Here is a 27,545-nt window from a genome sequence, read left to right as displayed (position 1 = left end):
ATCACGACCTTGCAAAACTATTATCTATTGGAAGAAAATTTTTATTAGGTTAAGTTTTACATTGCCTGTGTGTCTTTCCTTGTAATAACTTTTCATAAAGACTGTGAAATAGTCCTACAGTTCCGAAGATACAAGATACTTAATTGTCAGGTTGAGACTCCAGTTCCTGAGGATGTGGGTTCCTTTGTGAAGATCTCTATCAGCTGTAGACAAAGACCTTTAGAATGTATTTTCAGATAAGCTCTGTCGTCATTCCTTTAAGAGCCAGGAGTAGTAGTCAGGATTAGAGAAACCTTAAAATGCTGTAGGATACAGTATCTGTTTAAGAATGACTTCCAGAAGCAGGGAGAGATGAGGTTCTGCAGACAGAAGCTTACTAAATAGGCAAGTATGATCCTTGGGTCAGATGATTCTGGTCTGCAATGTGGAGGTGGATACAGCGTTAATACAGACTAGTCTAACTATTCTCAAGTAGTCTGTAATGCTTTGAAGGAGGGAAGATAGAACAAAGAATGTGACCCTTTTATTTTTGAAAAGGTGAGCACAGCAGAGGACAGGCATTCTTAGTGGTATGTGTGTGCAAAAATTAATATTAATGTAGCCAACTTGGCTTTCCTGCCTTGGGAGTAGAACGTTTAGAAGAGGAATAGATGTGATGGTGTTGATAATTGAGATAAGGTTTTCTGGATTATTGTTTAATAGTGTAGATTTTTTTTAAAAGGTATTCATGCTTTTGTATTTGTCTAAGGGCTTCAGCCATTAAGGATAGTTACAATCAAGTTTTGCTATGCTTAGCAAATATGTTTATCTTCCAAGAGTTTGTGAATGAACTGATAAATTTGCACATTGTTGGAGGGACATACCAAGGCAGCTTTTAATATTAGAAAAAGAAATCTTCAGAAATCTGAAGAAGAAAGAAGTGTTTCCATATGGGAAACTGAACTTGAGTGATCTCAGAAACTTTTTAACCTGTCTTTGTCCCTTAGTCTTATAGATCCATTTAAAAACAAATGGCTATTCCACAAATAGTTTCACTATCAGTTAAAGTAGTAGCTTTGCCTGCTTCCATGGGCACCACCTTGATGTTTTGTGCTGGTGTATTGTGAATTGGCTTGAGTAACTAGTCTGGATTAAAACTAACCTGTATCTTTTTCCCAGTTAATCCTTGCAGATTTGCAGAACACAATGACAGCTACCACTGTGACATTTAAAAAACCCACAGCCCATAATCCTAAACAAGTCCAAAACAAACTAAAAAATCCACAGTGTATCTCCATTCCTCAAAGAACTAGGTTTCAAATGAATGGTGTGCTTATTAATTAAAATACACAGCCTACTTCTTTTGAATGCAGGCCATTGCCTGTGTGTCCAACCACAAAGTTGGTAATGAAACATCGAAGGGAGCATGGGGACAAGAACAAAACTCCATGTACTGCTGTGCAAATACTGTAGCTACTTTCAGAATTGTGAAGAATTTCAATTCAGCCAAAATCTACAGATACAAACTTAGAAGATGAGAGAATTGGAATAAAAGAGTGAAATAAGTTCTGCTATCTCGTTTGGACCTATATAAGATAGTAAAGGGATAATGCACACTGTCTTACTAGAACGTGTATACAGCAAAGTGTAGAAACTGGAAAGGTTTATTTATTTGAAGGAACTTCTAAAAAGACCAAATCCCGATAGTACTTGTCTATGTTTGAATTCAGATAACTTAAACCTGGTTTTGTATTTGTAGTCTATTGCTTTCATCTGTTGTTTCTTCCCTTCTATTTTAGGAAAAAAACAGGATTGTGCGTGTAAACAAGCTTGTTTTAAGGACCAATACAAACTCATATTTTCTTCTGAAAACAGCTGAAAATAGTGGAATCCATCAACATACCAAATGCCAAAATGACTAATTTGAGGTCTTAGCTGCCAGTGCTTATTTGGAAGTTGTTCTTAGTGCCATGTTGCTGTTGCTCCACCTCCAACGCGTGCGTTATGTTACTCTGGCACAAAGCAGGCTGATACCAGTGGAGCCTGCTTTGATGACTGACTAGGGTAAATTATACAAATACTAATTTGACCCCGCAATTACGCAGTGTTTTCTGATTTCATATTTTCACATCAAGGCAACACCAGCTGCATCAGTAGTGTAATATTGAGTCAAGATTGTTTTAAGGTTAAAGACAAAAACGGGTTACTTAAGTTGTTAATGTAGAGGTGGGTATGTGTATCACAGATAAAGCTATTTTGAAGTTTCCACAGAAAATAAACATTTAATTTTACAGTTGGTAAAAACAAAAAGTATTTTTAATGTTGGATACCATTTACAAATTAGTGAGAAAACAGCTGATTTCTGAATGTACACTGGCTTTTTCAGTACTGATGACAGGTTTTTCAGAGGGCTGAGACTGCAGCGGCACACACGACATATTATCACAGCTGCCACAAGAGTGAAAAGGAGAGTCATATTTGTAGAAGACTCTCTGCTGAGGGGGACAGAGAGTCCAATATGTCGAGCAGACCCTACTCACAGAGAAGTCTGCTGCCTCCCAGGTGCCCGGGTAAGGGATATTGCTAGGAACTGTACCTGGTCCTCAAACTACTACCCTATACTGCTGCTCCATGTAGGAGAGGATGAAGCTGCAGTGCGGAGCTCAAGGGGGATTTTAGGGCATTGGGATGGTTAGTGAGAGAATCTGGGGCCCAAGTGATTTTTTCCTCCCTCCTTCCAGTTATGGATGGAGGCTCATTGTAAGGCTCAGACTGGTCCAGTCTATCAATACATAGCTCCGTGGCTGGTGTCACCACAACAACTTTGGGTTTTTTGACAATGGGATGGCCTACACAGCACCAGGATTACAGGTATCATGTGGGAGCCACCTTTCTCAAAGGAGGAGGTAGGTCTTTGCCCAGGAGCTTGCAGAGCTCGTAGACAGGGCTTTAAACTAGATATGAAGGGGAGGGGGGTAATATCAGGCTAGCTTATGACAAGTGGTGGGAGGACAGACAGTGGTTGGTGGGATGGGGTGCTGGTATGGGCTCTCAACCTGCTGTCCAGGGCTGTGCTGGAGATGCCATGGCATGGCTGAAGTCCTGTGGAAATGAGTGGGCGGCTCCTGAGGTAGTAGGTATCGGGGAGGAAACTTCTCCAAAACACCTTATGAGTAGTAGAGGGTCCACTAAGAAGGCGATACAACCAGCAGCCCAGCTGAAGTGCCTCTATACAAACGGATGAAGTTTGGGCAACAAGCAGGACGAGCTGGAAGCTACTGCGCTACTAGAAAGCTATGATCTAGTTGCCATCACTGAAACTTGATGGAATGAATCCCACAACTGGAGTGTGTCTATTGATGGCTACAGGCTGTTCAGAAGGGACAGACTGGGTAGGAGGGGTGGAAGCATTGCCCTCTATCTCAGGAAAGGAATAGAATGTAAAGAGCTGTCATTGAAGAGTAGCCATGAACAGGTTGAAAGCTTGTGGGTCAGAATGAAAAATAAAGAAACCAATGGGAACCTTGTGGTTGGTGTATACTACAGGCCACCTGATCAAGGAGAGCCAACTGATGAAGCCTTCTTCCTCCAGCTACAGGAGGCTTCATGCTTGCAAGCTCTCATCCTACTTGGAGACTTCAACTACCCCAACATATGCTGGAAAAGTAGCACGGCAAGCTGTAGGCAATCCAGGAGACTCCTGGAGTGCATTGAAGGTAATTTCTTAGTCCAGCTGATAGAGAACCCCACCCAAGGGGAGGCAATACTGGACCTGATGATTACTAATACAAGTCAACTCATCAGTGACATTAGGATTGGAGGCAGCCTGGGCTGCAGTGATCGCGCGCTGATGGAGTTCAAGGTTCAGAGGGATGTGGAACAGGCAAGGAGTATAGTCAGGACCCTGAATTTCAGGAAAGCAGACTTCCAGCCCTTCAAGGAGTTACTTGATAGGATCCCCTGGGACGTAGTCCTTATAGCACCCTGGTACTTTATAGTGACCTTCCAATACCTGAAGGAGGCCTAAAGGAAAGCTGGAGAAGGGCTATTCATAAAGGCTTATGGGGACAGGACCAGGGCGAATGGGTATAATCTGGAGAGGGGCAGATTTAGACTGGACATTAGGAAGAATTTCTTAGCTATGAGAGTGGTGAGACACTGGAACCGGATGCCCAGGGAGGTTGTGGCTGCCCCATCCCTAGAGGTGTCCAAAGCCAGGTTGGATGGGGCTTTGAGCAGCCTGATCTAGTGGAATGTCCCTGCCCGTGGCAGGGGGGTTGGAACTAGGTGATCTTTAAGGTCTCTTCCAACCCAAAGTATACCATGATGATACTATGGTCCTTGGGGGCAAGGGAGCAGAACAGAGCTTGCAGATATTAAAGGCAAGGTCCTACACCTGGGTTGGGGCAATCCATGGTTTCAATACGAGATGAGGGACAACCTGATTGAAAGCAGTCCTGCAGAGAAGGACCTGGGTTGCTGATTGATGAGAAGCTCAACATGAGCCTGCAACACATGCTCGCAGTGCGGAAAGCCAACCGCATCCGGGACTGCATCAAAAGAAGCGTGGCCAGCAGATCGAGGGAGGGGATTCTGCCTCTCTTTTCCTCTCTTGTGAGACCTCATCTGGAGTATTGTGTTCAGCTCTGGAATCCTCAACATAAGGAGGATATGGAGCTGTTGGAACGGGTCCAGAGGAGACCACAAACATGATCAGAGGGCTGGAGCACCTCCCGTACGAGGACAGGCTGAGAGAGTTGGAGTTGTTCAGCCTAGAGAAGAGCAGGCTTCGAGGAGATCTTGTAGCAACCTTCCATTACCTGAAGGGGCTACAAGAAACCTGGGGAGGGACTGTTTACAAAGGCTTGTAGTGATAGGACGGGGAGCAGTGGGTGTGAACTGGGGAGGGGCAGATTTAAACTAGACATAAGGAGGAGTTTCTTCACCATGAGAGTGGTGAGGCCCTGGCACAGGTTTCCCAGGGAAGTGGTGGCAGCCCCATCCCTGAAGGTGTTCAAAGCCAGGTTGGATAGAGCCTTGGGCAGCCTGACCTGGTGGGAGATGTCGCTGCCCATGGCAAGGGGGTTGGAACTGGATGGGCTTCAAGGTCCATTCCAACCCAAACATGATTCTATTCTATGATTATATAAGAGTTTGGCTTGCAAGGGACCTTTAAAATCACATAGTCTACTCCCCCCGACACGGTCAGGGACACCTCCAACTAGATCAGGTTGCTTAGAGCCCCATCCAACCTGGCCTTGAAAGTCTCCAGGGATGGGCCATCCACGGTCTTTCTGGGCAACCTGTTCCAGTGTTTCAGCACCCTCAGTCTAAAAAATTCCTTTCCTATATCTACTCTGAATCTACCCTCTTTTAGCTTAAAACTATTATCCCTTGTCCTATCACAACAGGCCCTGGTAAAAAGTTTTCTCCATCTTTCTTATAAGCCACCTTTAAGTACTGAAAGGCTGCATTGAAGTCTCCCTGAAGCCTTCTCTTCTTCAGGCTGAACAACCCAACTCTCTCAGCTTTTCCTCACAGGGTAGCTGTTCCAGCCCTGTGATTGTTTTGTGTTCCTCTTCTGGACCCTCTCCAACAAGTCTGTGTCTTTACTGTGCTGAAGGCTCCAGAGCTGGATGCAGGACTCCAGATAAGGTCTCACTAGAGCAGAGTAGAAGGGCAAAATCACCTCCCTTGACCTCCTAGCCACACTGCTTTTTTGATGCAGCCCAGGATATGGTTGGTCTTCTGGGCTGTGAGTGCACATTGCAGACTCAGCTTTTCATTCACCTCCAAGTCCTCCTCAGGGCAGCTCCCAATCCTTCCATCCTACAGCCTGTATGTGTACTTGAGATTGCCCCAGCCCGAGTGCAGGACCTTGCACTTGGCCTTCTTGAACTTCATGAGGTTCACAGGAGGAACAGGCCAATAGTCTACAGGAGTTTCAACTGGAATTGGTCTTACTGATTCTTTGCCTGGAGATCTCACAAAACTGTCCCAAATTTAATTTATGAAGGGAATAGACAGTTGCAGTGTCACCACAGTCAGTTTTGTGTTCAGTTTGTTTCCTATTTGTAGCCTGATGTTGAACAACTCAGAGCCTTGTTTTGGTTACAAAACAGATTGAAGGTGGTACAGAAAATGTTTTTTTACTGTCAAGAGTTACAGGAACCATGACAGAGGAAACGTGACATGATCACTTTCTGTAGATACAGATGTCCTGGTCAGACATGCCAAAGGAAATTTTCTGTCGGAGAAGTATGTATCCCAGCAGGTGGTATCAGTTATTTTCATAAAAGTTTATTTTTTCACAACACTAATGTGAAAAATCAAATACAGCAAATCCAAAATCTGTACAGCAGTTCCCAAAATGTGAGGTTATCGTCTCTTCACCAAAAAAGTGAAATGAATTTCTGTGTCAAAGAAAGTAGGGACTTTCTTTGGATATCTCTATCTTCTCTCTTCTCTCTCTTTTATTATACATTCCGTTCCCCAAGATAAACAAATCAGGTAGCTAGACTAGGATATTTTTTAAAAATTATTTAACAAAACAGGGAAGTGAAATGGATCCTGGAGAGATGGATTCCTGAAGGTCTTTTGAAAGGCCCTTTGGGTCAGAGGGAGTGTTTTTGAGAAATGTTACGGTGCAGTATTACAAGCCCTTACAAGCATGTTTAGCTTAAAACATCTTAGTAAATACAATTAAGCAGGTAGGACTTATTATGGGCCCAGAATTAGATGTGAGGTGGTTTTATTCCACAGGACTGTGGATTTGGTGATTGTCGCAAATGACTGTAATTTTTCATTGTCATCTCTTTGATATGTAAGATACTTACTGTACCCACTTCACTTTAATCTTTCTTCCTGTGTTAGAGTGACATGGAGCCAATTCAGTTGAGACTAACAAATGTAGCCTATTTCCTAATAAAAATATGTTTTGTTAAAGTGAATTCCTGACAGCTTAGACCTAATATTTGAATGTGTTTATGTTAGCATGTAGTTCTGTGAGTTGTCATTACTGCTTTGAAGCCTAATGGTTTGCTTTACGTGAAGTTTAGTAATGCATTCAGTAATTTAATAATACATATAACGTATTTCCGTGGAATTCCACCCCTTCTTTCTTAGATATTTCATTGTATTTTTTGAGTCAGTTTGGTATGCCTTACAGAGAAATAATTGGAGGAAGAGGAAAGGGCCCTGGGCCCAGTGATGATGTTGTTTTATTTTTTTTTTTTTCAGACTCCAGATGTTTTTGTTCTGTTACTAGAATATCCGGGTGAAACTTGCGTTGGAATGTTACTGGAACATTTGCAATTGTGCCACTGTGATGAAAATCACAGAATTAAAATCACTTGATTTATCACATCTCTAAATATGAACAGCTTGCTTGGACTTTTTTATTTTTCTTAAAGGGTTGTGTTTTAAAGACATTGACCGTTTCCCATGGTACTGTCAGCTTTTTTCTTTGAGGTCATTGGTAGAAGCTACAGCGTGTCTTGCTATTCATAGATGTATGTGTACTTGGAAGTTAATGTGTCTTTATATTACTGGAAGTGAATGTTCACCAGAGATTTATTTCATGTGCACGATGTAATTATAAAACATGAGTTGCTTTTCAGATCCTCTATGGTTATTTAAGTAATTGTGTTTTTTCTGAGTTATTCACCCACTTCGAATATTAATATGTAACGCTGAAATAATAAAAAGAAGTATTTTGTAATGTTTTTTAGTGAGGAAATACATGTATTACCTGCCTTTTTTTTTTGTGTGTTTTCCCTTCTGAACTTTCTACTAAGTTTAATCGGGTGATATTGGCTGGCAGATATTCAGTCATCTTCTCATTTTGCCAAGTATTTAGGGAAAATTACTTCAGTTTTATATGTAATTTGATCATCTTTGTGTGAGCTGTACTACCTTTATTAGACTAGTCTTTGAAAAGCAATTTCAACCCTAACTGTCAAATGTTAACCTTTATCTCTTTCTCCCCTTTCTCCTTATATACATACCAGCCATCTTTAAAGAATAAATATATTTTGATATTTTAGATACTTTATAGTATTTCCTAACTGCTTATTTTACAACTAATTGTGGTAACTGCTCACCTCTTTGTTGTAAATAGGAGAAACTTTCTGCAACAAACTTCAGATGTCATTAAAGGAACACAGTGATATGAAACGCATTTGAAAAATGAGCTTGGCAGAAGTGAAGAAAACTACAGGCTGTCTCAGGCTTGCGGGGCTGGCTGCCCTCAGAGCTCCTGCAAAGTGTCTTTGGCTTTAGAGTTTGGGAAATTATATTCACTTTTCCGTACGCTGTTATGCTGGCTTCCTCAAGTGTGGTATTTGGAGACGTATCTTGTAGCAAATAAGCAGCATCTGACTAGGAAATGCAACTTGTGGTGGAGAAGTTAGTGGGCTTTTCTGTGATCCTTACCTTGTGTGGAATTTCATTGCCCTACTTTGGACCAGCTCTCAAGAGCTTAGGCTTCTAGACAGAGGTGATAAAACTCACTTTTGTTGTAGAAGGCCTCTTTGTTCAAGAGGAAGGTAATTATGGACCAGGATCTTAACGTGGGAGATACCATGAATGTCTTGATGCTGTAAGGTGCAGTTTATGAACTCAGTGTTTCTTGAGGAGTACCAAGATCAGTCTTCAAAGTCTAAATCAATCCTAGGAGCCAAAGGCAAATGGACTGAGATGGCTGGTGTGGCTGTGCAGGAATTCTGCAGTGCTTTGTATAGCAGCACTGGGCTCCAGAAGTCTTCATGCCTATAAAATTGTGTGGCAGTACTCCAGCCAAGATTTAAGATAAGTGAATAACTAAGGCTTATCTGCAGAGTGACGTAGGAGGAAAAGTGTCACTTGGATTTTTGTGGGGTGGTTTGTTGTTTTTTTTTTTTTTTTGAGGGGTAGGGAGGGATTTTTTTGATATAGCTGTGTATGTTAATTCACAGCTGAATGTGCTCATTGTGCAGTATGTAAATATGGCTTGCTTACAAATTGCCTTTCTCTTTTTCACTCTCTGTGAATTTCTTGCTCTATTTCCTAAGCAAAAGAAGGTACCGTATTCATGTTTGAACAGTTTAATTATATAAATATTCACTATTTTGGTATGTTGCCAGGTTTGGTTTTTTTTTTGATTGTTTTTTTTTGTCTTCAAATAAAGGATGAACTTTGTAGATGGCCCTTCAAAATATGTAGGGACTGTTTTGTTCTTGAAGCATCTATCTATCCATTTGAATGTGAACCATAACTCAGTGAAGTGCAAAACATTTTCTGTGGATAAACTAATAGCTATTGATAGTGTGTTTAGCATATTTTTCTTACACAGTTATGAAAATACTTTCTGTTCTTAAAATAGAGTGATGAGGATGACCAGAAACAATCAGTTCTAAAGACTCAATATATCTCGTTTTTCGTTGAAATTGTACTGGTAGGATAAAAGAAACGGGTTCTTTCTAGTTTTCTTTCTCAAGAGTAATTCCCTGTGCAGGGAACTGATCTGTCTTGGTTGCTACATTCTTTCTGCTGCCTCTCCTCTAATTATATTACATATCTGACCCTGCAGTGTACAGGTTAAAGGAGCTAAATAGGCAAAAATGAAAACTGCAGAAGACCTGTCCAGTTTAGCTCCCAAAACTGGCTTGCTCAGGGTGTGAGAAAGGCATCATGGCTGAATCAAAGGAGGGGTGGGGGTTTGTGTTTAGAGGATGAGGAGGCTGGTTTAGACTGTCCTGGAACTTCATCCTCAGACCTTGACTAGATCATTGCTGTATGCAAACATGCTGCTTGACTGGTTAATCTGCAGCCCTGAAAATTATTGTGGGTTGCTTTAATTGATTTACTCATTGTTAGATGCCTACAACATACACAGCTTTGGAAGCAAATTATAGTGTTAACCCACTGTCACTGTCTGTTTTGAGAAAACTCAGGTGGAGGAAGTTCTTGAGACATCCATCTTGACTGCTGCAGATATCAGATTTAACTTAACTGTTCCAATTTCTCTGATTTTTTTTATTCAAATGCTTCTTGGTAGCGTCAGCAATGTAATGGCCATTTTCTACTGTTTGGAGCAAATGGAAAGAAATACACTTCAAAAGGTTCTTTTACACTTGTCCTTGACATGGCATGTATATTAGAAAGTGTCATAATGATAATTGCTTTGTAAGAAATTTATCAGAATGGGTCAGTCTAAATGAAAAGTACAAGCTGTTCACTAAATTCCATCTCAGAACCCCTCCCAAAGAACTATTTTTGACCATTTTTCTGCAGTGAATTAAAACAAAGCAATTGCCAGCATATTTTACAGTTTCCACATTTTCACACTTGTTATTTGTGGAAGTCTTTCAAGCTTTGTTAAAAGATGTAGCAAATAGCTACATCATGTATTCCAAGAGTCACCTGCTAGGACTTCTAGGCTTTTTCTCATTTTACCTTTAACACAATTGTATTTAAATTATTTTAATAGGCTATAATATGTTTCGACATAAGTTTAAAATTTATTAACTTTATTTTTTAAAACTTACATTTTAAAATAACTTTTACACATTCTGTGTTGTTAATGTGTGCAATATCTGTTATGATTTGTGTTGTATAAGCCAAGATATTTCTAGATGTTGAGATGTGGAGGTAGGCAATGTAGGAGGGACAGAGTGCATTGATTTTATTTATAAATCTCTTAGGTGCATTATTGTTAATGTCATGTTGGGGAAGGAATGCGTAAGAGGGGAGAGCTTATGTTAATGTTCTCATTTATGTAACCTTTTTAATGAAATATGTTATCTTCTTAAAGAGGTGAAATTACATCACACAGCTAAAACTTAAAGATTGGAAATTCCTGACTTCTGTAGGCTATGAACTGCATTCCAAGAAATTATGGAAAATAAATACTACGAAAGTAAAGCTGGAACTTCCTATGGCCACCCAGGCCCTCTGCCAATGTTGGTGTTCTAAAGCCCCGGTGGCTGATGCAGTGATGTGCGTTTCCTTAAGGAGATAGTGCCAGGCCAGACCCTCTTCTGCTCCCCAGTCAAGTCTTTGAAATGCTCTTAGATAACATTTGCTAACAAACATTTGCTAATTTATTGACAGCATTTTTCAGTTATGTTGGATGCATCTTTTGAATTTCACTGTGTAGCCTGGCTCACTCAAAAATTCTGTTTGAACCATATGGAAGTTAAAAGCTTCTAATAAAGCTACAACATAATTAAAATGGTGTGGCAGATGTAGTAATTTCACAGAAAATGCTGAGATAGTAGCATTCCATGCAACAGACCTTCACAACCTCTTTGTAGATGATTATTGATGGTAGTTATTTAGAATTTCTCTGCTTCTGTTGGTAGGGTTGGTGCTGCTGTATAGCTGTGAAGTAGGCTTGACTATTGTTTTTTGCCATTGAGTAGGCTGAAAAGTGAAAAACCTTCAGAGAGCAGTTGAAAGAAGGCACTGAGTTCAAAGACAAACTCCTGGTGTCCTCTACAGGCCTTTTTGTGCACCAAGGAGAAAAAAGAACACCTGACTGTTGTAATGTAAAGAGAAGAATTCTGAAAGTTATTGTTTAAAATCTCAACTTTCCTAAAATTCCCTAATCTTCCCAAGTTTGTATTCTTTTCAATCTGAATGTTTGAAAAGGTCTTACTGCCTACTTTGATGAGAAGAGCAGCTTGCATTGTTAGTACAGCAGACCTCTCCACGTGTAATGAAGAAAAAAGTACTTGTGGGGAGAAAAATGACATGGCAGCCTGGGCTGTGTAGATAAGATAGGTTTAAAAGGCTCTAAATGTGCTGGCTGGCTAAGACATTGCAACTCTGAAGACGTGCAACCATCGTCAAACATTTTATATTAACATAAGTTGGTGATAAAATATGGAAGTAATGCAAGATCAGTTTTGAGAGAATGAGATTTGTTGGAGAATCAATCTGAGCTGGAGCTGCAGCAAGGAAAGAAACCCCAAGATGAAAAAAGCAGGCAATAATAAGAATACAGGAACACGGCTTTGTTATACGACTACTCCTGGCATTGTATTACCGACAGAGGTAAAGCACCACTTTTTAAAAAGAGGCTTAAATATAAAGCAAGACTTCAGTAGGAATAAAGTGAATCTTGGCTGAAGTGCATTATTGCAGCACAAAGTAGTAAGTAACTTCTAGCTTTTTGTCCTTATTTCTGTAGCATAAAGAGCTGCTGCAGCTTCATTTGCAAGTGGAAGTTGCAGAATCACTTATCTCATTTTCATGCCCGCTGCACAGAACCGCTTACCTCTGCATTTATGAGGACAGTACTTCATGGTCATCTGACATCCCCAAAAAATCACAGCATAAATTTCCACTGGTCTTCCTGCTCCTATCTTACTTTAAAATCTGTATTCAGTCCATTTCTGCCCAGGGAGGTACCTAGATCTGTTAGTGGGATGTGAGGTGCCAGCAGGAAGGTTGTGCATCTGGAAAGCGGCTGAATCATACTGCTTTTGGAGGGGTTGCTGGAGGTCTCCAAACGCTTCCTTGTTTTTGGTGAGAAAAGTTAAAAGGAGGTACTTGGTTTACTAAGATTGTGGCTACTTGGAAGAATACACTTAATTACAGTGTGCCATAATTCAGTCAGGAAGTGATTTTGCGTAGAGTGCTGTGATTTATGTTATAACAACTACATTGAGTGTAGCCTCACTTTTTTGTGTTGCGACTTTAACAAATGTATGATTTTACCCTGAGTTTTAAGTTTGACATATGCATAGTGTGGATAAATTACACATCACTACAATATTATTAAAAATTCCTGCTTTTTACATGGACGTTCACACGGTAGCTCATGTAGATGGCTGTATTATGTAGCACCCAGTTAAGTTTGAGGCAGATAAAGAAATTAAATCATTTTCCTATCTAATCCTGTGCTCTTAAAGGACGGTGTTATGTCTGAGCAGCTGTTCACAGGGGTGAGAAGGTCCCTGTTCTGCTGTTGTTCAACTGCTTCCTGTGTGAGTGGAAGATTTGTAAAATGAAACAAAGCATGGTTATAATTTCCTAAACATTTTAGATTATGAAAATGTATTATTGTTAATTTTGCACATACAGTCTTAATTGCAGCAAGTGAAGGGGTAGAAGTGAATATATAACAAAGCACGGTTGCAGGTTTCCATGTATATTATAAAGTAGAGAATCTTTTAGTTGGAAAAGACCTTTTGAGATCAAGTCTACCCATACTGGTCCACTGCTAAACCATATCTCTGAGCACTTCATCTACTCGTCTTTTGAACACCACCAAGGATAGGGACTCAACCACCTCCCTGCGCAGCCCGGTCCAGTGCCTGACAATCCTTTCAGTGAAGAAATTTTCCCTGATGTCCAACCTGACACTCTCCTGGTGCAACTTGAGGCCATTTCCTCTTGTCCTAGAATTTTTCCAGGCATTTTTTTAATTAAAAAAAACCCAAGACCCGAAATTGTGCTAGTAAGAGGTTTTGTATTTAAAAGATTTCTCCATGACAAAGAGATTGTTAATATTTTCATTAGCGTTTGGTTAATTGAATAGCGCAACTGTAAATGTTAAAATTAATCTGCAAACCAGCATGTCCTAGCAAACAACCCTGAATCTTGTTGAAGTGCATCTTTAAGACTTTTTGGCACAGGGTGGGAATCGCAGTTTTTACTCCTGAATGTGGAAAGGGCCATAAAGCCTGTGCTCCTGGTGACACTGGTAAGTGTGGAGGGACTGATGGTGGCTGACCCCCAGCTACAACCATAATTCCTGCTCCGTCCTGGGAACTGCCACCACAGGCTACCATCCTGCACCGCCTCGGCTGGTGGGCACAGTCATAGATGGCCGTGGGGTTTGCTGGGGATGTGTGTGAGGGTGAAGTGATAGATCCCTTTTAAGCACATATTTGGATATAGTGTATTTTGCATATTTGTTTCAAGTTGTTTTGAGTTTTTTAAAGCCAAATAAGAATGTGTAAAATTTCAGTCAACAGATGAATTGTGTAGTAAGAGGGTCAACTTCTTTGCATGTGACAGTTCTGAGTGATGGTGGTCGATGGAGAGTTTTTCCAACTGCAAAATAAGTTACAGGTTTTATTACTTTGAAAGATAGAGTGCTTTCCTGGTTTATTTAAAGCATTCTTAACTATATACAGCACTTAGCACTTTTAACAAATGTACTTATACGGGTATAGACAAGGAACACTTCAAATAAGTACAAGGTTTCTAACCATTAAGTAAAGGGTATTTGTTTTGTTTCCCAAACTCCTGCAAAAGTGGCAGCAAATAGATGATATAATGGATACCTGCTAATGAATATCTGCTACTAAACTGCTTTAGCTGCTTTCATTGCATACGTAGGTGTTTTCTCGCTAATGGATGTTGCTGGTAAACATTTGCTTATTTTAATTTAGAGCACCTCACACACTTAGCTTTGATCTTGACATCATTTGCTCCTCATTCACAGTGCAGGTTGTCCTGTTCTTTTGGCTTAGAAAGAGGTGGAAATGCAGCATTTCTGTTAAACTGATCCTGTTTCCTAATGAAGGAAATCAGTTACCTGAGTGTTGAGTTTGTGGCAGGGATGAGGTTTGAACTGTGACATTGATAGGGTGAAAATAAGTAAGGGTTGGGGAAAGGGAGACCATCAGTAATCTTGTGTGGTTGTGCATCCACTCCAGGCAGCAGTCTCCATCTAGAAGTCTGCCTGTATTTCCAGTTGCAGTGGGAAGTTCAAGTAACAGCACTTGGGATCATCCACCTTTTTGTTTGCAGCGCAGCGACAGGGCTGCACTGGACTCTGGGCGTAACGTGGGTGTCACTCCGGGTGTTGCTCTGGAACAGTCGCTGGCACAAAATGCAGCTCTGCTGACTGCAGGCGCCTGGCTCGCTGCTTTGGGTGTTTTCATTGGGGAAGGCTTCATTGCCTTCTTGTAAAGACCTATCTCAGGGAACTTGGGGCACTTGTGATTCTGAAATCGGGTCTGTCTTTTGGCAGAAGATAGGACTTTTAAACTTGAGGGGTTTTTTTCTTAAGCTTGTACCCTGCGCAGCCTGTGTTGTCTGAAAGGCAGCCGATTTTATGCCATGTGGCTGCATTCTTTTGGCTAAGGTGCTGCCATCCCCACTCTTGCTCTATAAGCCTAACAGATGGTTTATTATAGAATCATTTAGTTTGGAAAAGACCCTTCGGATCATTAAGTCCAGCCATAACCCTAACATTACAAACCGATAAAATTTAATTTCCAGAATATTTATCTGCTCTATTCCCATGGATGTAATGTGAGGCATCTTGGAAACTGTTTACGAATAACAAATCATGTACCGTGTGATGGAAGTGTACTGGTGAATGACCTGAAAGAAATCTGTTTTACTGACTCAGCAAGCAACTTTCAGGCACATGTATTTTTCCTTAGTTAAAACTGGGAAGGACTCATTTAAATAGGTTGTAAAATTTGATTTTCAATTTTATGCTTTATTGGTGGGCTATTTTTTTATATGTATGTAGGTGTACCTGCAAAAAAATTACATGGTCCTTTTACTAGAGAAATTGATGAACAAAAATTGTAAATAATTCTAGAACTAGTTCCAGAATTCTGATACTAATTTATGTTAATTGTATTTTAAAATTTTAGAGGATAGCTCACTTTTGAGATGAGCAGCTTCAGTTTCTCCCACTATATGGTTCAATGATAGTTAGGGGGTTAAATTTCCATTTAATTCATTTGCTGCCTTTTTTTTTTTTAATTTTAATATCTAATTACAATTTGTGATATAACTTAATAGCTAATGGGATTTAAAGTCAATGCGGAACCATTGGTTTATAATTTGAATTAAACAATTCAGGTTGAAAGGGCCATAACAGTTTTATCTGGTCCTCTCTTCAATTTGCCCAAGTGATAACAATATTTAGAATTCCTTTCAAAATGTCTTTGGAATGATCTTTGGCATTTCCCTGTGTAATCCTTTCTATCCTTTCATCTTTTTAACTGTTGACCCCCTTTCTTGTCTGCATTATGTCTGCTAAACCTCTGGCCTGATTTTCTGTTCATTTTACTATAAACCTGGATTTTTAGATAAATTATTTACTGTAGAAACCTGTCTGTCAATTCTCCTTCTAAACGCTTTGTGTGAACAAATGTAATCTAGTGTTCAAGCCAAACTTCCATCAGTATTTATGGTGAATAATTTTTCAGCTCTTAATTGTCTCCTAATTTGATGTCTGCAGTATTTCTTGGCCTCTCTAACACTTTTCTGTCTGCCTTTTGGGTTTATGTTCCTGCTGTTAGGCAAACAGTTATATGGAATTTTCAAACTGGCACTCGCTGGTCAGTTTATTATTCAAATGTTTTTATGTCACTGTAGGATCAGATGCAATGGCAGGGATTAGCTGCACATAATGGAGTTTCACAAATAGTTGTTATTGTGGTGAAAACAGTAACTAATTCAGTGTTTCTGAAAGCTACACTTAAACATTGGTGATTTGAGCACAAAATGAAATTAGGTATATGCTTTCGAAGAACCAAAGTTGTATTTTTGGATAAATGAGTCAGCATAAAGGATTACTGCTTCTAGGAGTTCTATTTTGGTATCTAACCTAAAGTGTTTCCACTGAGAGTGATGGCATTCTGAGTGAAGAGGTGCCTTAAATATAGAATTGCATAGTGATAGATATAAAAACTTAGAAGTAAGTGTTAGAAAGTAAAGCTGCATTGTGGGTTGTTGCACCTTTCTTTTTAAGTGATTAGAATCAACACTCTATATTTTTATAATGCTGGGTTTCTGTATTAGTATTGAAATGTTTTCTTGTGAGTTGAAAGTGAAAAGAGGATCCGTTTTCTCTCACCTGCATACCTTCATCTTCCTGATCTAGGGACATGAGGTTAGAGACCAGGAGCTCTCTTAATGAGTAGAAGAAAGTAAAGATGCATGTTGACTTAAAAATGTAGTGGTTTTGCATGGGATTTATTTCTTGAGAGCCTGAAAACTTCAGTGTCCATCTGAAAGTCACATTACAGATCTCATGACTAAAACGATGAAGGTGCACACGTACAGCAAAGACTTTAGTTTTATTTTATCTGTAAGGAACAGAACACGGGAACATCTTCTTTACTGTGAAGAACATACATTTCTTCTAGTACTTCTAGTGTCAGAACAATTTCACACTAATGCTTGTGTTAGTAGAGATATGTCTCTTGAACTGAATTAGAAAATAGTAGTTTCCTAGATTGGTAAAACTGTGCAACAATTGAAAACAGAGGTAGCTGTTCTGTCTTAAAAAGAAATGACACTAGAGTTCTCTTATAGATAAATATTTTATTTAAAATACTGCTACAGCTTGCAACTGTTTTCACTCCTGGCAGTAAAAGACTAAGGAACTACACTGTGATTTTGAGTCTCTGCTAAAAAGACTATGATTTCCTTTGCTATTCGATGTGATTCCTTTTCAGAAATGCAAATAAAAAGATCTTGTATACATAAGCACACCCAACTGTTTGATTTGCACCTACAGCTGGAACATTCGGAAAGAAGAATGTTCTGGGAACTTGTTATGCAAATGTCAGACCAAGTGTCCCGCTTTATTTCAGAGTTACCATCTAGAGTATTACCACAACAAATAGCCTTTTTTAACTAGAATGAGGTTTAACCAGCTGTAAAATTGATAATCAGTCATGGTATTTCAGAAACTGCAGTGTTAGTGGTTTTTGCATTGTCTGTGCAGTAATGAAAATCAAGTTCCTAGAACACTGCATGTACCTGAAATGTTGTTTTTAAACTACCAAAGAGAAATTTTATACACTCAGTTGCTGTTGATTTTGTTTTCACTGAGTAAGAGGTGGAGTTGCATCCGGGAAAGAGGATGCAAAGCAATATCGCACAGCCACCCATTCTGTGCTGGAAGGATTATCATGATGTGGAAGGGGAAGTGAAGTAAGGTTGGGCAATCAATCTTTATTTTGTTATATCCCGAGTTCTGAAAATTTTTCTTCTTATATAGCTGTATTTCTGTGTAGTTGTGATGCCACTTCCAAGGTTTACAAGTTAGCTTAAAATAGAAGCAGTATTACTTTAAAGCATCACTAAATGGTAGTTTTCTTGTTCTGTGTATTACTAAGATTGGAAAAATTGTTTTATTTCACACAGGGCTGATACTAAGTCCTTTTAAATTTTATTTGCAAGCTCGTTGCCAGCTCTGTAGCAATGACGCTTGATTTGGCTGTTGGCAGAGCCAGCATTTGAACTCAGCCTCCTTTTTGTTACGTTTGAGACAAAATACAATGTACTGCTGCTTTCAGAATGGTTTCTCTTAGTTTCCATTGTTGAAAGGCTTCTCTTCTTCCTTGTGTATTTTTATGTTTGACACTTTCTGCCCAGCACGTGTAATGCTGTGTCTGAAAGAAATTCTCTTGTTGCCTTGTAATTACTTGTAGGGATTGAAGCAGCTTGTGTAGGAATAAAACCAGAGTTGCCTAAAGTAAAAACATGAAAGTAGATCACTAGAATGGAAACTAGATTGAGTCAGGAGTTTGTGTAGCCTAAATACCCCATTTCCAGCAGTAGCCAATAGCTCAGAAGTATCTGAGAAGGAGGAGAAGGACTTTTCCCATTCCATTGCATTATCTCAGCCTGTGGAGATGAGGCAGCCTTGGGACTCTGAGGTAGGTGTGGTAGTTTTCTGTCTCATAGCTCTTGACCGCTTTATCTCCCTTGAATCGAACAGCCATCAGCCCAATGTTAACTTCTTGGCAGCAGGAACGTCCCATGACAATATGTTCTAGCTTAACTCTATGATTTGAACCATCCCCCCACGCCCCCTTCCTTCTATTTTGAGTCTCTTGCATGCTACTTGCATTTACCTTCTACCTTCCTCTTAATGGGGATCCAAGCTGGCCAGTGATGGAGACACCATGTATGTAGGAGACCAGGTTCCAGCTGATTGCCTGTGATACTGCCTGATGCTGTCTCTGCTTATTTCAGATTGTGCACCAGGCTTCTATCTTAGATTTGACTGCAGTACACAACAAAACAGTCATGATCTTCAATCGGCAGGCCCTGATACGTGATTGATGACACCATGATAATGTAATTCACAATGCAATACTGTTTCACAAAATACCCTGTCAGCTCTTCTAACAGCATTGTCTAGCCAAATAATTTGTGATATCTCTGGAGATTTACACGGCACCCTGTCAGTAATTGAGCCCTGGTTGAAACTATTTTCAGAATTGAATGAAAATACTCATCATAGGATAATTTAGGATGCAGAGAACCTGTGGCGGTCTGGTTGAAGCTGCTGACATGCCCTTGAGCAGGTTTGATCAGATGATATTTAAGAATTAAGTTCTGAAAAATCTCCAAATATGGAGATACCACATCCTCTCTGGGCAACCTGTTCCAACCTTTGACTGTGGGGGAAAAATGTTCCATTATGGGCCAATTACAATTTCCCAAGTGGCAACTTGTGGTGTTTGCCTCTTGTCATAGCCCTCTGCCAAAGGCCTGCTTCTGACTCATGGCCAGCTTCTTATCCACCAGGACCCTCAGATCCTTTTCCTCAAAGCCACTGTCTGTCCAGTGAGTGCCAGCCTCTCCTGGTGTGTGGTGGTATTCCACCCCACGCGTGGGAGTCTGTGTGTGTCTTTAAACTGCATGAGACTCCTTTCAGCCCACTTTTCCAGCTTTTCCTGATCCTTCTGAATAGCAACTCTGCCCTCTAGCTTATCAGTCAATGCCTCTGCTTGTTATCCATGAAGTTGCTGAAGGTACAGTGTGTCCTAGCTTTTGGGTCATTAGTGAAAACATTAAATCATATTAGTATCTGTCCTTGGGAAATGTAGGTGGTCACCAGCTGCCGAGTTGGATTTGATGCTACTGATCGTGATAGTTCTTTGAGCCTGATGGTCCAGTCAGCTTTCCATGTATCTGATGGTTCACTTACCCACTTGGATTGCTGTAGGAGTCTGTGTTGAATATCTTGCTGATGTCCAGATAAACAGCATACACTGCTCTCTCCTTTGCTACTGAAACAGTCATATCATTATAGAAGACAATTGGATTGATTAGGCATAATTTGCTTCTCATTAGTTTATTCAATTATGTTTTTCTTTATGTAATTGGAAGTAGTGCCCAGGGAGTTAACTGGAATTCCAGCCTGTTGTTCTGCAGATCCTCCTTATTGCTCTTGTTGAAGGTGGGCACAGCACGGGCCCTTTACCCTTACACAGTCTTTGTGTGCGAGGATGTACGTATATGTGTGTATATTCCGGACTTATAGGGGCAGTGTAATTCTAAATGCTTCCCAGTTTAAGAGAAATAGGTTTTAATCACAGTCAGATATTTAGCTGCTCTTTTGTGCTTAGCCCAGGATGTCTTAGAGTTACCAAAGTACATAGTATACTTACTTTATCATGATCTTGTGTGGCATTTGACTGTCTCACTAACACAGGTGATGTGTTTTCCCCACTGAAAGGAGATCAAGGTGCTGTGTATTAACTCAAAAAGTGTTTATTCATCGTGGTCTGTCTGTTCAAGCTGCAGTAGCTGGGAGTTTTTAACTAGAGATCTAGTATTATGTAACATTTAGCTTATTTTTAAATACAGTTCCCTCTGATAGAACTTGCAGTTAGAATTAAAAGCTTCTGCAAATTGGTTCATAAAGCAGAGAGTTTAACAACACCCACTGACTGGAAGTTACAGCTGAATAAATGGATCAGAAGTCAAGAGCTGTTATTTTCCTCAGTTTGAGGTCAACTGTGGTAGAAATTTTAACTTTCGTAATGAATTCTTCTAGCAACTTCTAAAACAAAGTTCGGCACTTACCTTGATGTCTTTTAAATCTGGATTTTAGTGACTAAATAAGTAACCATTCTTCCATGGCTACAGTACTTGTAAAAAAATCCTTCAGTGTTTCATAAAATCCTTCAGAATAAATTTTCTTCTCTGTTTTGTGGCCCGTTGCATCACTTCCTCTGACAAAGAAGCCTAAGATCTCACAGCTTACACGCAACTTTGGGGAGCTGTTGTTTGAGATGTGAAAGTCCTGACTGATCTTGTAGGTGAAGTAGCTAATTAATATAGATCTATGCGCAGAACAAATTTGTTGCTTCGCGAGATAGAAAATGAGTAATTACAGCAGCAGATTGCAATAGACCCTCGCTTCCTCAGGCTTTCCTAAGTAAGGCTTTCAAAATCTGCAGAGATGAAATGCTGTCAGCCACACTTCTTTGCTACTGCTTTACTTCATACGTTTTTTTTACAATGAAGAAGTTCCATATTTAAGAACTATTTGTCTTCCACTAGAAAAGAATTATTTGGACTCATTGATATAAAAACTGATTTTTATGATGCCAACCTGTGTGTGTTAGGGTCAAAGGTAGTTGTAGGATCAAGGAATAATTCAGATTTGAGGACCTCAGGAGGTCATCTAGGTTCAAGCCCTGCTCAAAGCAGGTGCTTGATGTCTATCTCAAGTGTGAATCCAGTCTCTTTTGTACCGGACAGCCAGTTATGTGGGTCAAATAGGCAGAGAAGGGTTTTGTGTGTGTGTCCCCATCCCCGTGTTCCCTCCTTCCCTCCTTTTTTTTCCCCTTTTCTGTCAGGTATTTCAGGAATAGAAAGTTTCTACGAATTATTTCGGACAACAAAGACAATCTTTTTGTTCCAGAGAAAAACATGGGAGATCAAACACTTCTAGTTGGACTTGTCAGGAAATCCAACATGTCCCTTTCCAGTCCTAGAGGCTGAGGCTAGTCAACTCTTAAATACCATTTTATTACTGAGGCTGGTGAGAGAGCTTAAGTTCTTTAATAATACCTCATCATCACGGATTTAATGTATGCTGGAAATATTGCTCTAGTCAAGCCCTGGATGTGTGAACACAATGTTCTGCTAAAAAATACCTTAAAATATGTTGCTTCAAATGAATTCCATAAAAGTGGTTTTTTTCCAAGTTATGTGCCCCTTTTGTCAATACTAGAAAAGATCTGTGTTAACTAAGGTTATGAACAGATACAACTAGTTTCAAGAACATCAGACTAAAACATAAGCCACTTATATTTCAAGGGAATACTTTATAGTCTACTAATTAAATAAACTAAAATGTTTGCAAATAATTTCCTTTTAGTAATAATTTCCTCTATTTATATTCATTCCTTTCTGTGAATTTGTTTAGAGCTGCTTACCTTTTTTTTTTAATTAAAAACCAATATCCTTGCCAAACAATAATGCATATATATTTTTGCAAAAGTAAAAACTTTTTTTCCTGATGTTGATACTCTTTGGCCGGTTAGTTTTAGATACCGGCAATTGGTATAAATGGATATTATTTTTACAACTATTGACTTTTCAAGGCGTTTTCCACAGAACACTTATGTGTGTCTGTATGTTGACAGCAGCTAAATGGTAGGTAGGGCTCTCTCTGCTTTGGCTATTTCTATTTGATTTGAATTGTTTCTCCTCTAGAGAAAAAAACATTGCCTTTTTCTGCTAGCACATGAATCAGTGCATCCTGATACCTGATGGATTGGTCTTAATATCTTTACCTTAAAAAAAAAATCAATCTGTCTGCAGCAATAAGTGTTCTGCTTTTTTCCATGCTGCATCCAAATCCTGTACTCCAAAGTTAGATGTGATTTTGATTCTGATATATTTTAAGAAATATGTAATGCGGCTGGTTAGAACACGCTGCTGATATCAAATATGAAGTTAGGCAGGAGATATTGTGATAGGCAGGCTGTTAATTGTTGGATTAGAAATGTTCTAAAGAGTGATTTTAAACAGTTGCTGATATTTTTAGGACAGGGAAATTTTGTAATTATTTGTTCTGAATCAGTGACTAGAGAGAAACAATTCCTTTTCATTACCTCTAGTCAGTCGTGATCTTGGGGTAGGAGGATGCTTGATGGTATCCTGATTTTCCATTTGAGCCTTGTTTGCATTTCCAGCTACTGTGAAACAAACTGCTATAATTTTTATGATTTACTCTAATAAGTATCCTTTTTTAGTTATTAAATTATGTTCTTGCATTTGATTTATCCAAGACAGCTTAATAGATTAGTAAAAATATACAGTATAATGCAGCTATTCACATTGTATGCTGAATATGTAAGAAAGGTATTTACGTGAAAATAAGCTCACAGTAGAATTGAGGGATAAATGGCTCTGATGGTGAAACCTGCAGTGGCTGATTGCTGAAAGTAACTTCACCGAATGAACTGTTTGAATGTGCAAAAAGATAAATAGAAAATTTTTCATGATGGAGAAGCAGAACTCTTATTTAATATAAAACGAGGATGGCCTTGTGGTCAGAACATGCTTTTAAGAATAGACTGTACATCTGTCTCCTACTTCAGCCGCAGATGAGCTCCCTGACCTTTTATCTGTGTTCCTGGTGTTACCTCCAATTCCTGTAGCTGCAGCCTTTAAAAGCCCTTGATTATGAAAAGAGAAATGAATAAAAAGCTGTGTCTTGTGTTTGGATTTTTATGAAACAGCAGCTAATACCACATTTTCACAGTTCCAGGCACAGGCTGGTTTTTTGCAGTCTCTTTGCAGTTCTAGTGCTGGTGCTGTCGTGCTTGATTCCCTGGGAGATCCGGGTCTGAACTGATGCATAAAAGACTTGCTGCGGGAGAGTGGCAGGCAAAATTGCCAGACTGCTTTTGCTGTCTTGCAAAGGAGCCAAGCTTGCTATTAGAGGCCTTGGAGAATTCAAATTAACAGGAAATTGTCTCTAGTGTTATTTCAACAGGTTTGCAATTCTGGACTTTGGTGCACATTAATTTTTTTAAAGCAATATGAATTCTAAAATCAAAGGTAGCTTAAAAGATCTGGACATGTACAGTGACTTCAGATGAAAGCAGATGATGCCAGGCTACTGTATTTTCTGTGGCTACAGTGATAACCAGCAAGACAGCTTTTATTTTAACTAAGGCTTAAGGAAAAAATGCAATATTGTAACGTTTAAGTGTTACTGCCTTGGGTTTTTTCTAAAGTTCATAATACTTTAGAGATTAGGTTGTTTATTTACAGCTGCTGACTTTCTCCTCTTTCTCAGTCCTCTCTCTTTGGGTCAATTTACTGCTTTTCTGTGTTTCTTCAACTAATTTATGAAGAGTCTCCAGGTAGACTTTGAAGGAATTTTAGAGATCACTAGTAAAGTCCTCTTCACAACTGTTTCTACTATAATAAAGATTTCTCTAACTTGTGAATCTCTTGTGAAGGTGATTTCTCAGCTTCACTGGGTAGTTTTATTATGTCAGTTCTTCACTGCTGCTGTGTAGAAGGTTTTCCTAATTGGTAACCTAAATCTTCACTCCCAATTCAGCCAATTTGTTAACACTGTTTCTGGGGATATGAGGAAACGTCCATCATCATTATCATCACTCGTAACAGCTTTTGATGTTCTGAAAGAAGCCTGCTTTTAGGCAAACCTTTTTTAAGACTGGAGTCTCTGGTCTTGACAGTCTTCCCTAGCACAAATTGCTTATCACTTCACTGCTCTTGTTAACATCCCCTCAATTCTTTTGCAGTCATATTTATAGGGATCCACAAAACTGGATACAATGTTCTGGTTTAGGCTATAACTGTATCAGCAAATGATTTCTGATCTTTATTTGCAGAAGAACCCTAGTTCTCTGTAAGATCTTATATGATGCACCTGCTGTCTATGCATTCTAGATTGGAATTCTTGTCTGCAATAACCCTGTGTCTTTTTCTTTTATATTCCTGTTTACTTGTTATTCCCATTTTCATGTTCTGTGCATTTAATTTCTTTCAAAAGCACATAGTAGTGGGGATTTTCCCCCTCTTTTTGTGCTTCTTTTGAGTTGCATCTGATTGTATTTTTTCAGATTTTTTTTCCTTATTTTTGAGATATTAATGCAATTAAAAGCATGTACTCAGAACTCTGAGCTTTGTATAATCTGCTGATTTTTATTTCTTCTTAATAGATAAATTTCTTGTTCTGTTTCTTTATTGTGGTAATGAAATACTCTGTAAAACTGGGACAGGACAAACCCAGAGGAATTTCTTTCTGACACTTTTCCAAGTCCTGATAATTACCTTTTGGACCTTTTCTCTGTGATTTCCACTACATATTTTTTTTAATTTGCTAATGAGAATGCTGAGTCTTTTGTTCTATTCCTGTGTTAAGATGCTTTGCTTTCTCAGTTAAATCATGTATTTTGCCAGAAATCAGTTACCTGACACTATTGTGTTTTTTAGAAGAGTACAAAAAAACGTAAACCCTGGATCTTTCATGTGAATCTTTGAGATGTTTACAAATTGATTAATGTCTTTCTTGCACTAACTCCCTCCCTCCAAGTGTTCTGGTCTATAGTTTGGAAAGTCCTCCTCCTTTAAAGAGCAGTGCCTTCATTTGCCCTTTTCAGCCTTTACCTCTCCTATTCTTCCTGAGTTCTCAAAGAAAATTGATTAAGACAGTCTCCTTAGATATATTAGAGTGAATTTCAGTTGATCTTTCTGTCCTCAGTTCATTTCTTAGTGTGTAGTTATTTTCTTCAGGATTTTTTTTCATTCTTATCCCTTCGAAATATGTCCAGATATGTAATGTTAAAAAATGTTGGAAAAAACATGGAAAACTTAAGCCTTCCTTGCATTTTTTACCTTACTTAACTCATAATGGATTTTTATTTTAATCACTCTATATAAAAGTGTCTTCCATTATTTCTTCTTTTCTTTTGTAAGCTGTGACTCATTAAACACCTTTGCCTTTCTGATCATGCTTTTGCTGTTCCATAGTGATGTTCTTTAAAGCTCTTGTTGTTGCATCTTGAACAATTTTGTGATTATTCTTTTGTCAGTATTTAAGGATGGAGCTTTTTTTGGTCTGTTACTATGGAACAGTTTGACACTGTGCCATTGAAACAGCAAGGTAAACGATTAAAATATGTATGTAGAATGTAGCTCATGAGATGATGGTCCTTGAGGAATGGCAAGGAAAAATTGTATAGCGAGGATGGCGAGGAAAAATTTGCATTTGTTCAGTAGCAGACAATATTAAAATAATTTCAGTCATTTAAATAATTCCAGTATTTGCTTACCTTCATATACAGAAATCAGATTGTGAGTAAAACCTATTGTTAAGTATTTATGTACTTATTTGTGGGCAGAGCTGCTTTTAGGTTGCTAAACTGTACATAATACTGTTAAAACCTAAATCTGTTAATTAATGTAGAACTAATAAAGAACTTTTAAACCTTCCAACAGTAAATGCTGGCTGCATTATCATGCTCTGAATTATTCCTTCACTTGCTAATTATACTTAAATAAGACAAAAATTAATTGCGACATGTCCTAATGATCACTGAGTAGGATAAGCTTGGGAAAATTATATATTTGCCTTGCATATGACCTTTCAGTTCTTTTTTTGTATTGTATGCTCTTACTGAGCTGTTTGCTTTCTATCCTTCTATGATACAGGAAGAAGTAATCGTTCAGGAAAGACCAGAATTATTTAAGGAGCCGTTTGGCATATGCAAGAACATAGTGGGGGTTTAATCCTCCTGAAGATGTTTGATCCCGGTGAGGGTCATTAGAGAGGGAGTTTCTGTGTGCCTACATTTAGGACGTTCTGCCTTAAAAACTATGTAGGTTGTTCGAAAAATGTAATCTGAAGTTACAGACTACTTTGTCCTTCCTTTTTGCTGCAGAATATGTTATTAACTTTTATTTGAGATTTTAGAAGGGGAAAGGAAGTGTGTTTTGGTTTTCTTATACGTAACGGTTTATTGACGTTTTCTTAGAATCACATGAGTTCGGGTTGGAAGGGAACTTGGAAGATGATGTAGCCCAGCCCCTCTGCCACGGGCAGGGACATCTGTCAGTAGATCAGACTTCTTACATTTTCCAGTTGTTGCAGGATTATGAATTGTTTCCTGGAGCAACTGATACCTCCTCTTTTCAGTCATCTTACTTCTTGGTCTTGGGCTTTACTTAATTCTCATCACGGAAGTGAGGCATAAATCGAGGCAGCCAAAGCTGTTGTCATATCCTATGGCAATTACGTATCGATATGAGGTTCAAAGCTAGTTTAATTTCAGGAACTTGTATCACCACGAGGTGGTTTAATTTGGCAGGGGCTTCAATGGGATTGCCTGGAATTAACACTGAGCTTATTATTTAGAAGTTACCATTATTTTTCCTGATTACTTCCCCTTTTGTCCGAGGTGGACATAAATGTTTAGTACACGTATGTCCTGAACTTTTCTTGCCCTCGTTTAGGTCTGTAACAGTTGAAGCTTCTTGCTGAGGAAGCCAGGCTCCATCTTGTCCCTGGAGGTGGCAGCTGCAGCCAGAGTGGCCAGGAACTACTCTGCTGTAAGAAGGTGTTGCAAAAATATGAAGCTTGAGCTTTTCTCTTGTAAAACAATCTGCAGAGAACATTTTATCCTGTTTGCCATGAGCAAAAGGCTTTTGATGGGTTCAGAGTTGTCTTTACCAACCATGCATTTGTTTGGAAGCTTCTATTTTTAGCCTGTTAGTTTCTAAGCCTTTTGTAATAGCAGAAAGAGGAAGCGAACAGTGAAATCACTTTAATAACATATTTCCTGGTTGAAGTGACTTATCTGTGAGGC

General features: G+C 39.1%; 1 protein-coding gene and 1 long non-coding RNA gene across 2 annotated transcripts in view; both read left to right on the top strand.

Moving 5' to 3' along the window:
* Positions 1–27,545, top strand: part of ROCK2 (Rho associated coiled-coil containing protein kinase 2) — a 102,236-nt gene that overhangs the window by 12,902 nt on the left and 61,789 nt on the right. The window lies entirely within an intron of this gene.
* LOC128851600 (uncharacterized) lies at positions 883–7,568 on the top strand. The gene is made up of 3 exons (XR_008448931.1): positions 883–2,043; positions 3,526–3,695; positions 7,219–7,568. It is a non-coding gene; the product is annotated as an uncharacterized LOC128851600 (long non-coding RNA).

The sequence above is a fragment of the Cuculus canorus genome, chromosome 3 (genome assembly GCF_017976375.1).
Source record: "Cuculus canorus isolate bCucCan1 chromosome 3, bCucCan1.pri, whole genome shotgun sequence".
NCBI lineage: Eukaryota > Metazoa > Chordata > Aves > Cuculiformes > Cuculidae > Cuculus > Cuculus canorus.
This window is presented reverse-complemented; position numbering and strand designations above follow the sequence as displayed.